At 43.9% G+C, this 13,113-nt stretch overlaps 1 long non-coding RNA gene across 2 annotated transcripts in view; it reads right to left on the bottom strand.

Moving 5' to 3' along the window:
• Nucleotides 1–2,145: 2,145 nt before the first annotated feature.
• LOC107319992 (uncharacterized) overlaps nucleotides 2,146–13,113 on the bottom strand; it is a 29,054-nt gene continuing 18,086 nt past the window's right edge. For both annotated transcript variants that reach the window (XR_014934543.1, XR_004308845.2), the window contains exon 3: nucleotides 2,146–2,827. This is a non-coding gene — a long non-coding RNA (uncharacterized LOC107319992). The remainder of the gene's footprint in view (nucleotides 2,828–13,113) is intronic.

Genomic DNA, 13,113 nt, shown 5'->3' with positions numbered 1-13,113 from the left:
TTAAATCAGAGCAGGCTGATGTTAGATTAAAAGTGCACCATAGAAAGACGTTTTCCAAACGCTCTATCAGGAGTTGTTTCCCAGTGCCCAGACCTCAGAGCCCCACATGCCCAGGAGCACCATGCAGGGCTGTGGATGCACTCCCAGCACCACAATGAGACCTGCCTTCATGGAGCACCATCCAGGGCAGCGCAGAACTGACCCACTGGTCACCCCCAGACCAAAGCCAAATGTTGTCCCATCCCCCAGCACTGCAGGCACCACCAGGACCAGCCTCATTCCTCAGGGAATGGCCATAACTCACCCAGCAGTGCCATGCCTTGCTGTTCCATCTCCAGACATGACGGCCTAACTAAACCCACCAAGGGCAGCAGGAATGTTTTGGTTCCATCACTGGAACTGGCATCAAGTTCATTGTCAGGCTTCACCTCCAGAAATAGTTCTTGCAGCACAGGCAGCTCGCTTTCCTCCCAAGCTGCTGGCAGCCGATCAACTACCACTGCTCCTAAAAGCAAGTGTTGGTGACAGATGATCTGAAGGCTGTTAAACTTGACAAGGATGTAGTTCAAGTCCCATAAAGCCTCGTGCTAGACCTACCTGAGAACTGGCAGTTCCTCCTCTCTTGGCACCTGTGGAATTCAGCATCAGACACCCCAGCATTGCAGCAGGGTCTGGCTCTCCTTCCTTCCGCCACTGCTGACACCAAGAGGACACCGCAGGGATGCCCAAACCTCTCCAATGATAGATTTGTCCTACAAATACAGTGTGCCCTTCAGCCTTTGGTGCACAAAGCAACTCACTCAGTTACAACAAGAACCCAGATTATTCATTTCTCTCCTTCACAGGCCCCCAAATTGAGAAATGCTCTCTTTTTAAATTATTCATGACGTTATTATTACTGTAAGTCAAAACACCATTTAATGAAATAACACTTTCAAAGTATGTTTGCATTAAAACCAGAATGCCACGTACTTAAAAAATCATCTGTCAGTCTGCTGAATTACAAGAGAAACGGGTCAAAATCATGTTTGTAGCTTGAGACATAACTCCTCTCCGCTACTCAAATCAATACATGATTGTGTTTTATTGCTTTTTTTGCTTCCACCTGAGGTCAGGAAGGACCCTGAGCACATTCCATCTGCTGCTTTCACTCATCATGCACCTGGATTTTCAATTCCAACCATCAAGCCTTCTCCAGCTGCAGGGCAACAGGGAGACATGAGCAAGCACACAGCCCAAGGCAGGCACTGAGCATCCCCCTGGGCTGTGCCTCATGCAGAGGCTCTTCCTCTCATGTCATCTTCTGAAGCTGCCAATGAAACTACAATGGAAAAAGAACGTGCAAAGCTACCAGTGCTAATCCCAGTGGATGAACTCCCTCCCATGCAGTACCTACGGGCCCCTTTACCTCCCTTGGCTTTTGAAAACTGTTGGTCTGAAGTTGGATATCTAGGTTCAGCCTCTCTCTGTCTTCCACCCTACGGCTTTCACCTCTCTGATACCAACACATGGAGCTGAGTGCTCTGTTCTGTCTTCACTCTGGGAAATACCTATGCTTCAGTCAGAGCCAGTACAAAAATCAAAACTAACATCTTATCTGAAAACTAAGTGCTGGTTTTTATTCTCCACGAGTCTCTAAGGGAGAGACATCCAAGTTTTAGAGTCTTCACTTAAAGTTTAAAAAAATAACCCCAGACCTGAAGTTAATTTTATCTCATAGGTTGGAAATGCAGTTTAGAGCTTCAGTGAAGGAATTAATGGAAGACTGTGCCTCTATCCAGACACCCATCTCCTGAACGCTCATGGATGGAAACGGACCCTCAGTGCTACTCCCAGTTGGCTTCAGCATTAAGTCTGACTGCTCTGTATTACCTTCTAATGACGTTTGCTCGTGTCTGGTATGGGTACATTCAACACTGGGAACCAACTGATGACCTGATGCACTCAGCTCCTCCTCCTGAGCCTGGTTAGAACAAGCACTGATTTGCAATGTCTCATCGCTTCCCACTGCTGCTTCAATCTGTCTCCTGCTTTTAGACAGGCGTTTCTTTCTCAAGACACATAAATAGAAAGATTGCAGAAATTAAGTAAAGATACCAGAAGATTCCAATTATATAGAAACAAATTGGCACCTGGAGGATCGTATGGCAAGATAAACCTTTCCACAAGTGTTTATTATTTCTTAGTAAACAGAGATGCTGGAAGCAAAATTACTGCTTCCTGCAAACAGCGAAAGGATTTGTTTGGTAAGCTGAAAGCAAAACAGACAAATGTGCCTCATTTACGCTCGTATGGAAAAAAAACTTCCATGTAAAACTTGAGTCCGGGTGCAAATCTCCCAAGGGAACACTGTGTTTCATTTGCACAGCTGGCGCACAGGAGATCCCGCCTACAGGCTCAGGACTCCCAGAGCCATCATCCTGAGCAGAACTGCAGGTCCATCCCAAGGCATAACAGTCACCTTTGGCAATTTCTTCCTTAATGGCCGTAAAGAATCCATGTATTTGAAGAAGCATTTTTCCTCCATTGTGCACCAGTGGTTAATTCAGCACACTGAGAAAAGCACTACCTAGAGATCAATTATACAGCTGGAATTCAAAGATGCATGAAAAACAACCGCTCTATTCCAGACATGATGGCAGAGTGTGGGCTTGAAGCAGTCTCAGACTGTGGAGAGATGTCACTGCCTGCACCAGCATCTCCAGCAGCAGCCATTGGCCCCATGGCTTCCAGAGGTGCAGGAGTGGCATACAGAACCAGTCCGGCTTGCTGGAGGTGTGCTCCAACCCAGTGCCTTCCATCCACAGTCTCACTGTTGTTCCAGCACCTGCAGACATCAAGATAATAACAAGACTGCAATGCTTTTAAAAAATAAAACCGGTAATGCTGTAATACTTGCATTACTCCATTCCCCACTGCTAACCTTCTAAGTCAAGGGTGTCAGTCCATGCAGAGATGCAAAGAGCTGAGTACATAACCAAGCACACACAGTACACTGTCCCTGGAAGGACTTTGTGCATCATGGCCATGATGGGAAGAGCACAATGACATCCTCATCTTGATCCTCTTGTGGCCAGCTCTCCCCAAGGCTTCCCTGTGCCTACTGTTGCTAAGGACTGCCAGATTCTGATGACTCTGGAGTATCAAGACTGACACAAACTGTCCAGAGCTGGAGGTTACACAGCCAACAAGAGAAAGGTGAGACAACACAGGTGGTCAAGGAGAGGCAGAATGGAAAAACGTGTGTGCAGAAATAAGAGCATGAATGACAGGAGTGGCACCAAACCCCTCATCTCTGCGCTGGTACTGAGATGATAAATGCAAACAGTAAGAAAGCAAGATGTTCTTTCTCTGCTGCTCCTGAACACAGAGCCCATGTAGCAAAGCTCACAGATCTGCTGTCCAGCTATATTTTGGATGTTTTTACATTCCCCAGACTGGCTACGTCTCCTGATATAACTCAGTACATCACACTTCCACAAAAGATAAATAACTTCCTTTGCAAGTCTATGAGCACAGATCATCATGAAGCTACCCAGAAAGTTTTGGTATTCACGGCAAAAGCAGCAAACAGAGGTTTGCCCTCTCTTTCTCGCTACTCGCCTTTCACCTAATCACCAAGTTGGCTGAAATACCCCCTTCATGTCTACCACCACATCTCAGCCTTATTTTGAGCAAACAGAACATTTCAGCTGACAGTACAGTGCTTTAATAGCCACTTACTGAGATCTGCAGGGGTGGCTGAAATCTGCCACCACATTAATCTCACCCTGTAATTAGCTACCTGGGGAAGATATGTATTATTCAGAGGACCTAGGTTAAAGAAAAAAATAGCCCCACGGGGACAGAACTCCTGACCTTTCCAACCTCCCTTTCCAACAGCAAGAAGGGAGGCACATCCCTCACTGCACTGACACAACATGGGACAATTTTGCTCTGTGTGCTGCAAAGCGCAGTCCTGAAAGATGAACTGAAACATCACTGCAGAAATCAAAACGGCTTCTGATACGAGCACAAACCCCTGCACCTAAAGATCTCCAGCAGCACGTTATAAAGAGGCTGCAAGGTATCATACAATATTTATGAGCATGAGATATCTACTATAGATTAATTCATAAATTCCCCATCCATAATTTATAGTCTATTTACAGAGCAGAACAGTCATCGCACAGCAACCACCACAAATGCATTCACTTAAACTTCAGGGCATTTGTAATGACTGCTCAGAAATAAGAGGGCCATAACAAAGCAGGCACAGATGAGGACAGGCTGACTGAAACGCACACGAGTATAAAGAAAGGAAATGCATTTTTAAGGCAACTGATGTGCTATAAATTTTTAATGCTCTATAAAACCTTTCATTTACTTAGAAATATTTATATGGCATTAAGTGCATTATTCCAATTCAGAGTAAGAATTAGTCTTAGCATGTTTTATGAAGCACTTGGATTTCCTCTCCTAAATTTTACCTCCATACTTAACCCAGCACAAACGATCATTTAACAGATTATTTGTATCGAAGCACCACACCTTCACACTCAGCACAACTACTGTCTCCAGGGGATCACCCCAAGCATCCATCTAGTAGGTTTCTAGGGAAGTGTGCAATAAATTGGATGATTAAGGCCTGAACAGCTCAGTAATTCATGCCCATGCAATACACATGCACATGGAAGTGTCAGAACTCCCTGGTGTGGAGTTCTTCCTTCTCCAGCAGCCAGATGGAGGAAGACACGCGGCCATAGGACACTCATACCAGACAGCACGCTCCTATCAGAAAACTGACATGTTAGAAAGCTGTGGTGTTACTGTGGCTCACTTGGTCTGGGATACACAAGCAATCTGGGTTGAGTTACTGTGATAACTGATACTGTGACACAGCTCAGCACGGAGCCAATAGCTCTCACTACTCAGCTGAATGAGCTTCCTGGGGCAACATACATCATCCTTTTTTTGATGATGGATTTTGTTCATTAAATGTCTTCATAATGATCCTTTGCATACACGCAAAGACTTTAAACTTCTGTTTAATTTTAACAAGTTCTCAGGATGAGAGATACAGGTTCTTTGTTTTTGTAGAAGTCCACATTCACCTCCCAGCCAGAGCCACACAGATGAGTGTCAGAGATGGGACACACTGTCCAGGTGTGCAGTTTGCCCTGTACACAAGATTGCACGGGGAAAGAAATAGCAGAGAAGTATATTACTGACAATGGAACACATCACATCTCCAGCACAGCTCCCCAGCAATCTGTCACCAAGCCATCAGTGCAGTGACAGCTGCCTGGTTCTGCTGGTGGCACTGCCACTCAGTGATGAGCTATGTTGTTTACATTGTCTTGGTAAGGAGCTACAGCTAATTAGTTACCTAAACCTTACTTACCTGTGGTTCAATCATTTCACCACCATCTCCTCTGCCATGTCTGATAGGAGAATAACTTCTTTTGTTTGTAGCACTAGATCTGGGGAGGTAAATCCTCCAGCATGGTGTATCTCACTCTCCTAATCACATTTAATTGGCTGCCACAGACAAAGCTTATTTATGTATTTCAGCTTCTTTCATCTCCGATCACTGTTCTGGCTTTTGTTAACACAATCCATCGCACGAAGCACTGGGTTATTTAAGAAGATTAGTGAGACTTACCACCAGGAACCACACTCACACTCACAAATGAAATCCACTGTGTTTTAGGAATCAGTTGAGCACGAACCTGGAAACTTACTTGGAAAGTGCTCCCTAGGTCTGTCTCACACAGCTGTCTAGATGGGAGCCTAAAAGAGTACATTTGACACTACTTAATGTACCAAAAGGACAAGCCTCCACCTATAAAGTCTGCTGTTATGTGCGATTTGCATTAATCCTTAAAAAGAAAGAGATATCCTTAAATGAAACAGGAAAACAAAAACAGATTAGGAATAACATTCTATTGACAGTACCTCAACTAACTGATGTCAGTTATGATTATTCCCATGACCCCATGAAACCAGCCCTCCTTCACACAGGAAAAGGGGGACACTGATGGCAGGGACACCTCAGCTTCCTGGAAGAAGAGCCAACCGCCTGCCTTACTGTACACCCAGTGAAAGTCTATTATGTTCAACACTGCTTCAAAATGCCTCACAGCTATCAAGGAGCAACAAGAGAAAAGTCATTTTTCATTATACTTTCAAGATGCTACTGAGATAAAGCTATTAAACTGAGTGCCTGATATATGCAAAAGGTTGAACCATTCCACACGCGCTTCTTGCGCTGCCGCTGCAATGAACAAAGGTCACTGATGACAACAGGAGGCAGAAATTGGGCTATTTTCTTTGGAGAGGTGGGAGTACGCCTGCCGACTCACTTTAAGCCACATTCGTTACCTAGCAGGAATACTCTGGCCCCTGAGAAATCATTTTTCAAGCCAAGGCAGAACAGCTATCATTAAACCCACCTTATTGTTACTCCAATGGGCTGGCTTATTAAGAAATCCATTTGAGCTCTCATCTCCCAGTTCACTGTTGGTGACTTTAGAGAAAAGAATTGCCCAACCATCACAGAGGCTTTCCCCTAGATACTAGCAAAACTTAATGCTGATCTACAGAGCATGTGTTAAGAGTAAGTTGCCGTGTCAAGTGAAAATATTCTGTGCCCTTCAAGTTCAAGGTACAGGGTAACTTCTCCAAAAGCACTCTGCTCCCCAAGCCTCACAGGCGAAACTACACACAAGATCTTGGATCAAAGGATATTCAGAAGCCAGATCAGATTTCATGAAAGGAGAAGCAAAGCATTGGTACATGCTTGTAATTGAACTGCAAGTGGACTTGCTGGGGGTGCAGTGGGCTTTATGCCATTTACCCTGGGAACTGCTAGCATCCACCTTTCCAAAGCTGCTGGTACCAACCACCAACTGCTACCACCAATCCATGCATCTTAGTAATCACCTTAGGGTGAAAACTTCACTGTAACGTTCATCTTGAAGAACTGACAGGGAAATGAGTAATCAAACATAAGAATGTTTAATTGGCATATTGTTAGCAGAAGGACATAAATTGCCAACTATAATACACCAGATAAATAAGCATTTTTAGCCAGCTGAGGACTGACGCGTTATCATGCATTTCACATGGAGTTTTTAATTATTCAGAAAGCAAATGAATTATTTTCAAGCTTGCATTTCCTTGTTTCATGTTGTCCTTGTGGCTTTTCCTAAACCTTTTTAAATGCAAGCACTCGGAATTCAGCTTTTCTGTTCTTCTATGCCAATATAGAGCTGGGAACAGAAATCATTGTCTAACCTTTAAGATATGCAAGACTCGAGTTGCAGTTGTAAAACCTAACAACGTCAAGTCTTCAGCAACACAACCAATACCTTCCCATAGGAAGAGCCTGTTGCTGTATCAAGGGATTCAAATATGGTACATTAACATATATTAGTATGTATATTATATGGAGCATTTTTAGCTCCTCAACTCAAGCAAGAGGTTAGCCAAATTTAGATCTAAACAACCATTATGTGGTTTGGATCAATTTAATTACCTTTTTTATTTTTTAAACCCACCAAGAGCTTGAACAAAACAGAAAGAGCCATCAGTACAGGTAGCTCTGCTTCTGAGATAGACAACACCCATGCTCTTCCCTGAGCCATAATTCACAAACCTGTGGATATCTATCCCTATCTGCTCCTTCCAGTTCCATTTATAAAAACTATTTTTAGCTGGAGCAAATTTCAGAATACAAGTAAATCAAAAATGCAATTAATGTTACCAAAGATAATGAGTTGTTTAATTACCCTTGAAACTAGATCTTGCAAAGATCCAACAAACTTTAAAGTGCTGTGTTACCAAATTAACAATCACACACAACATCAGATTGCTTGCAACACCCAGGTAAAACAGTCTGATCATTGGGACACCAGGGCATAGTGAGGACTTGGCCATTAACTGGATGGCAGACAGTTAAAGAAACTTCAGCTTGTCTGTTGTCATGCTTTCCCATCAGGGAAGGAGCCTTGCTGAGAGGGGAGCTTCCCAAAATACAGCATTCAGTGCATTCAGCTCATCTGCTGGATGGCAGAAACAAGAGTATGATCATTGCCATTATTGCACACTGACTCCTGTGACACAAACAAGGGCATTCCAAAAGAAAACGTTTCCAACAGAGCTACGAAACATCCATCCAACAGTAACTACTTCCCTTCTGATCATTCTACATTTCACTTTGCTTAAATGACCTTAACTAATTTTATACAGAAACACCAATGATAAGTTCAAGAGGCCCTTTACTGAAAGAAGTTAATCAGAACACTAAACAAAACATTTGCACCTCTCCACCAGGTTTTAATTCCACACAAGTATTCCTCACGCACACTTAGATTAGCCTGCCCAGCCATCTCTAGCATAATGGAGATGCTGACAGGCCCTTGAACATCGTGGCAAAAAAAGCACAATAATAATTACTTTTCACCTTTGTTAAGGTAATCTTCCCATATTTGTGAAGCTCTTAGCGCAGTGCAAAATGATAGCCTTGCAGAATTACAATTACATCCTAGCGTCTGCCCATCATTCCATCAGGTATGTGCACCCTCCACTGTTTCAAAGCACCACTGAATCCACTGAGCTGGAAGGGGGATGCCCTGAAGTAATAAAACAAGGGGTAAAACCCACCCTAAGCCCCAGATGGTGGCTCAAGGAACAGAGCCTAACCCATAATGACTGCAAAACCCGCATGGTACCACAAAAAATATTCTCTAATGGAACAAACCTTCCTCTAGCAGGACCCGATGGGCCATTTGCCCCTGAGCCCAGCAGGAGCAGAACTTGTTCTGTTAAACTGGGCGACTGGAAAAGGACCACAGGGTCAGGAAGTCAGGACACCTCTCATTCACCTCTTCCTGCATTGGCAGATCTCACACCTTACACAGGGTGATAGAACCTCACCTAATTGAGGGAGTTGCTCTAAATTCATGGACTGACTTAAAGAAGAATTCTATGTTCAGCTCTTCATTAGGAATGAGAAGCGTTTCTCTTACAGCTGCTCTTTCAGACTTCATTTAACCAACAAATTCCCTCCTATGGACTTTTTCTCCCCAGGTTCACATAACGCTTCTCTGTATATGGGAAGCTATGGAGGGAATTGTTACTTTTCTCTGGACAAAACCAATCCCTAGAAATTTTTTATTAATTTGCAGCTTGATGCATAAAAAGGAAGCTTGAGAAATTACCAGAAGTGGTAAATAAATGATTCATGTGGGTTGGTTTTGCATGAATAAATTATTTGCTCCTTCTCTGTGCTTCATTTGAGAGAAGAATGCAAAATTAATGCTATTCTATGCAAATAGAAAACCTTTTATACAATTCTGACATAATTATAGGTGTTTGCGAAGAAACACATACTTGGTTTTGGGAAGCAAAAAGTCTCGGTAGCATATTAGTGTCACAGAATGAAAGATTCAAACAATAAAGTATGTCATCTGAGGATGTTCAGTATACAGACCTAGACACAGTTTTAGTATTTCTCCCTTCCTAAACTGCTTTCTCCCTACTGGGAGGTGAATGATCAGTACCCAAAACACCATATCCCTACAGCCCATGCTTTGTCGCAGTCTGTAGTGCAAAGTAGACTGCTGCCTATCACACGAAGATGTGTGTCCCAGAAGGTTTTCATTAATGCCAATAGATCTGATGGCATTTAAACAATCTTGTAGCCAAGGAAACAGAGGAGCACCACCTGACAAGTGCCGTGCCAGCTTCCTGCTTCAGAGGCAGCTGGCTGAAGCAGCACAGCCCAACCACACCACAGGTAAAGGCAGAATTTACCCCCAGGACATCAGGCCCACATCACAAGGGTCCCTGCTGACTTACAGGGAGCACTTCACTAAGTCATCCTTGGGATCCCAGCTGAGCCTACAGCACAGCAACTGCTTTTTAGCCCCCACTGCCCACGTGAATGCGTGCTCCCATCCAGCAGCTTTCATAACTGATTTAAATGGGATTTTATACCACAGGCAACAAAAAGGAGAATTAATTTAGATTTCTCAGCTTTTCAACCAACTGCTCACTGCTAAGAAATCCTGTTAACAGGATTTCATCTCAATAACTGTCCAAAATTTTGGGGAAAGAAAAAAAACATCCTTCACAAGTTTCAAGAATTTACACTTGAGAATGAAGAAATTATCACACTGGAAATTACTCGTTTGTGAATATGAAGGTACGGAACAATTCAAACCTGAAGATCACATTGAATCTGCATTGTAGCAAAGTAGAAATAAATGTTACACTGCAAAGCTAATGAGAATTACAGAAGGAAAATTTGTGCTGTCAACTTCAGTACTCTCTACAGCAGTATTTCTTCAGACGTTCTGAAGTAAAACACAAAGCCCTTCCAGAACATTACTTAATGCCTTCTTTCAGATGATTCAGAATGAATAAAATTAGCATTTCCTGCTTGGTCAGTAGAGTGTTTCAGGTTTGCTCACACAGCACTTGGGCATATGAGCAGGTATTTTCCCCAGGACAGTTCTGCTGTCACCCTGTCTCTAAGAACGGCCATCTCACAAGGGACACCATTGGAAGGACTCGTGCATCCACCTGTGGGCTTGAGCAGCAAGCCTGGTATGCAGATCCTGGTATGCAGAACACTGCATGGCAACCCCAACACTGTTCCTAGCAATGATTCCTCTGGGATAACAGTATGTATCTACAATGAAAGATAGAATTCCATCTGCAACATCTGATGCCTATCTAATTCCAATTGATAGGAACTAGTTATTTGTCAGGTCTGTTTGTACAGCAATGGGACACCTCTCAAGCTCCAGCCATCCATTACCCCGCTCCTCTGGGGGCACAGCACTAGGAAACACCCACAGGAGCAGGCAGCTAAGTTACAGCTGCCTTGGACTCAATGACCCCTGTGGGTCTCTTCCAACTTGGAATATTCTACATAGATCATAGAACCACAGAAGTTGGAAAAGACCTCTAAGATCTCCAATCCCAACCAACCCTTACCATACCTACATCCCTCAGGGCCATATTCCTTGAACACCTCCAGGGATGGTGACCCCACCACCCCCGAGCAACCCATGCCAGAACCTGACAGCTCTTTGGAGAAGACACTGTTCCTAATATCCCACCTGAACCTCTCTTGGTGCAAAGTGGGGCCATCCCCTCTCATCCTATCACTGTGACCCAGGAGCAGAGGCCGATCCCCCTCTTGCTGCAACCCCCATTCACACAGTTATAAGGAGAGATGAGGTCTCCCTTGGGTTCCTTTTCTCCAAACTGAAGCACTCCAGCCCCCTCAGCTGCTCCCCATTATCCCTGTGCTCCAGACCCTGCACAGACCCACTGTCCCCTACCCTTAGATGTTACACACACGTGGTAACAAGCAAGCCAGATGTAAAACAAGCAGAGCACACTGGTGCTGCACTCCTAGCTTCAATGCCCTTGGTAGGAATCAGAGGGAACTGCTCCAAACATTTTGTTTCTGTATACAATGTGGCTGCAAAAATTCAAAACAGACAATTTAGTGGGTGGATCCGTAATTAAATTATTATGGCTCGTATCTAATTAAAGCAGATTTCAAGGCGCATTTCAAGCTGTGGCTGGATGTCAGTTTGAAGTTGTCTCACACAGCTTGGCAGCAATCAGACTGAAGGAGGGCACAGAGGCAGCATCCAAGACTAAGGAAAGGAGGATCTAAAAATAAAAGCGTTCTGGAATGGCTGCCTCCCACTTTGAACCCAGCTCTTCACTACTGCCATGACACCATCCCACAACGCAGATTTCTCCAACAGGCATTGAGACTCTCAGGAAGAAACAATAAACAACTACAAGGGTACAAATCATGGCTGTGGCTCAGTTCTATACATAGTTCGGCAGAAGCAGATGAATAAGCCCATCCAATTTATCAGAAAACTGTTTCACGAAGGGGATATAATTACAAACCAGACGACACAGAAATGCGTAGCCTGGCAAGACACACCACAGAAACGATGATCCTAAAATAATAAAAACCACTGACACAGAGCACCCAACACGGCTGTTGGCATCTCACTGCCAGCAAGGAGCTCAGGACAGGGCAGGGTGTGATGTGCTAGCACAGCACAGATCCCCTTGGCCCTTTGAATCCAATCTTAGAAGGTAACTGCACAATTCTATTGCTCTGCACCACATCTTGCAGCTCTAAACAGGAAACCAAAAACAACAACAACAAAAAAGCTAACAAATTTAAGTGAGAATTTTATGTTTCACGAAGATTTTGGGTCAATGACTGAACAGCAGCAGTTTTTTTGTATTACCACAAAACACGCATTTGAATTTAAGAAGTATTCAAAAGTCAGATGCGAATAGAACTGCTGTTTGGACATCTGGTTACGGTGACTTGGCCCCCACCAACACACTGCTCCAAGATGCTGATTAGCTTCCTATTGACCTTTGAAATAACCAAGGAAAAAACACAGGGCCTGACTCAGCCAAGAAGCACTAATCCAAGTGAGCGCAGCTACCAGCCTTGTTCCACACGTCTCTAGGTGCAACCTGGTAACTCTGGTGTCACGCACTCACACATGATGCAGCAGCATTAACCCACACAGAACTCTCAAGGATAAAGAAAGGACCGTTCCTCTATTCCTTTACTCCCCAAAGCAAACATTCACTTTCCTCCACAGAACTCAGAAATGCTCTTATCACCTTCACTGGAGCCTCTTTGGACATTTTCTTCATCTTGCATACAGAAGTGGAAGACAGCTGTTTTACTCATCACCCTCTGTCTGCATTATGGATCCTTTTTATAGATTGGCTGGCCCTAATATTTGCATCACATTACATGTTCCCTCTGGGTTCCCATCACCAAGCACCTCATCTCTTTTTCCTGCACCTCTCCATACATACCTCCAAACCTCTGAACTGCCATTGCACACAACAGCCTCATTCACTTCAGAACATCCACACATACCTGCTATTACAGACCTCAAACCAAGGCTCCAACTGCCACCACAGCAAAGTAATTAAGCTGGTGAAGCCATCAGTGACTTGAAGTGCTCTTTCATTAACAAAAAGAGTGCAATTATTTTTCTGCCACCTTTCCTTAGTCCATTAGTCTGACACACAGGAGCTGATTTCTCAGGCTGCTCT

The sequence above is a fragment of the Coturnix japonica genome, chromosome 15, assembly GCF_054131305.1.
Source record: "Coturnix japonica strain WE chromosome 15, WE-NBRP24, whole genome shotgun sequence".
Lineage (NCBI taxonomy): Eukaryota > Metazoa > Chordata > Aves > Galliformes > Phasianidae > Coturnix > Coturnix japonica.
The sequence above is the reverse complement of the archived record's forward strand: the minus strand, read 5'-3'. Positions and strand labels throughout refer to the sequence as shown.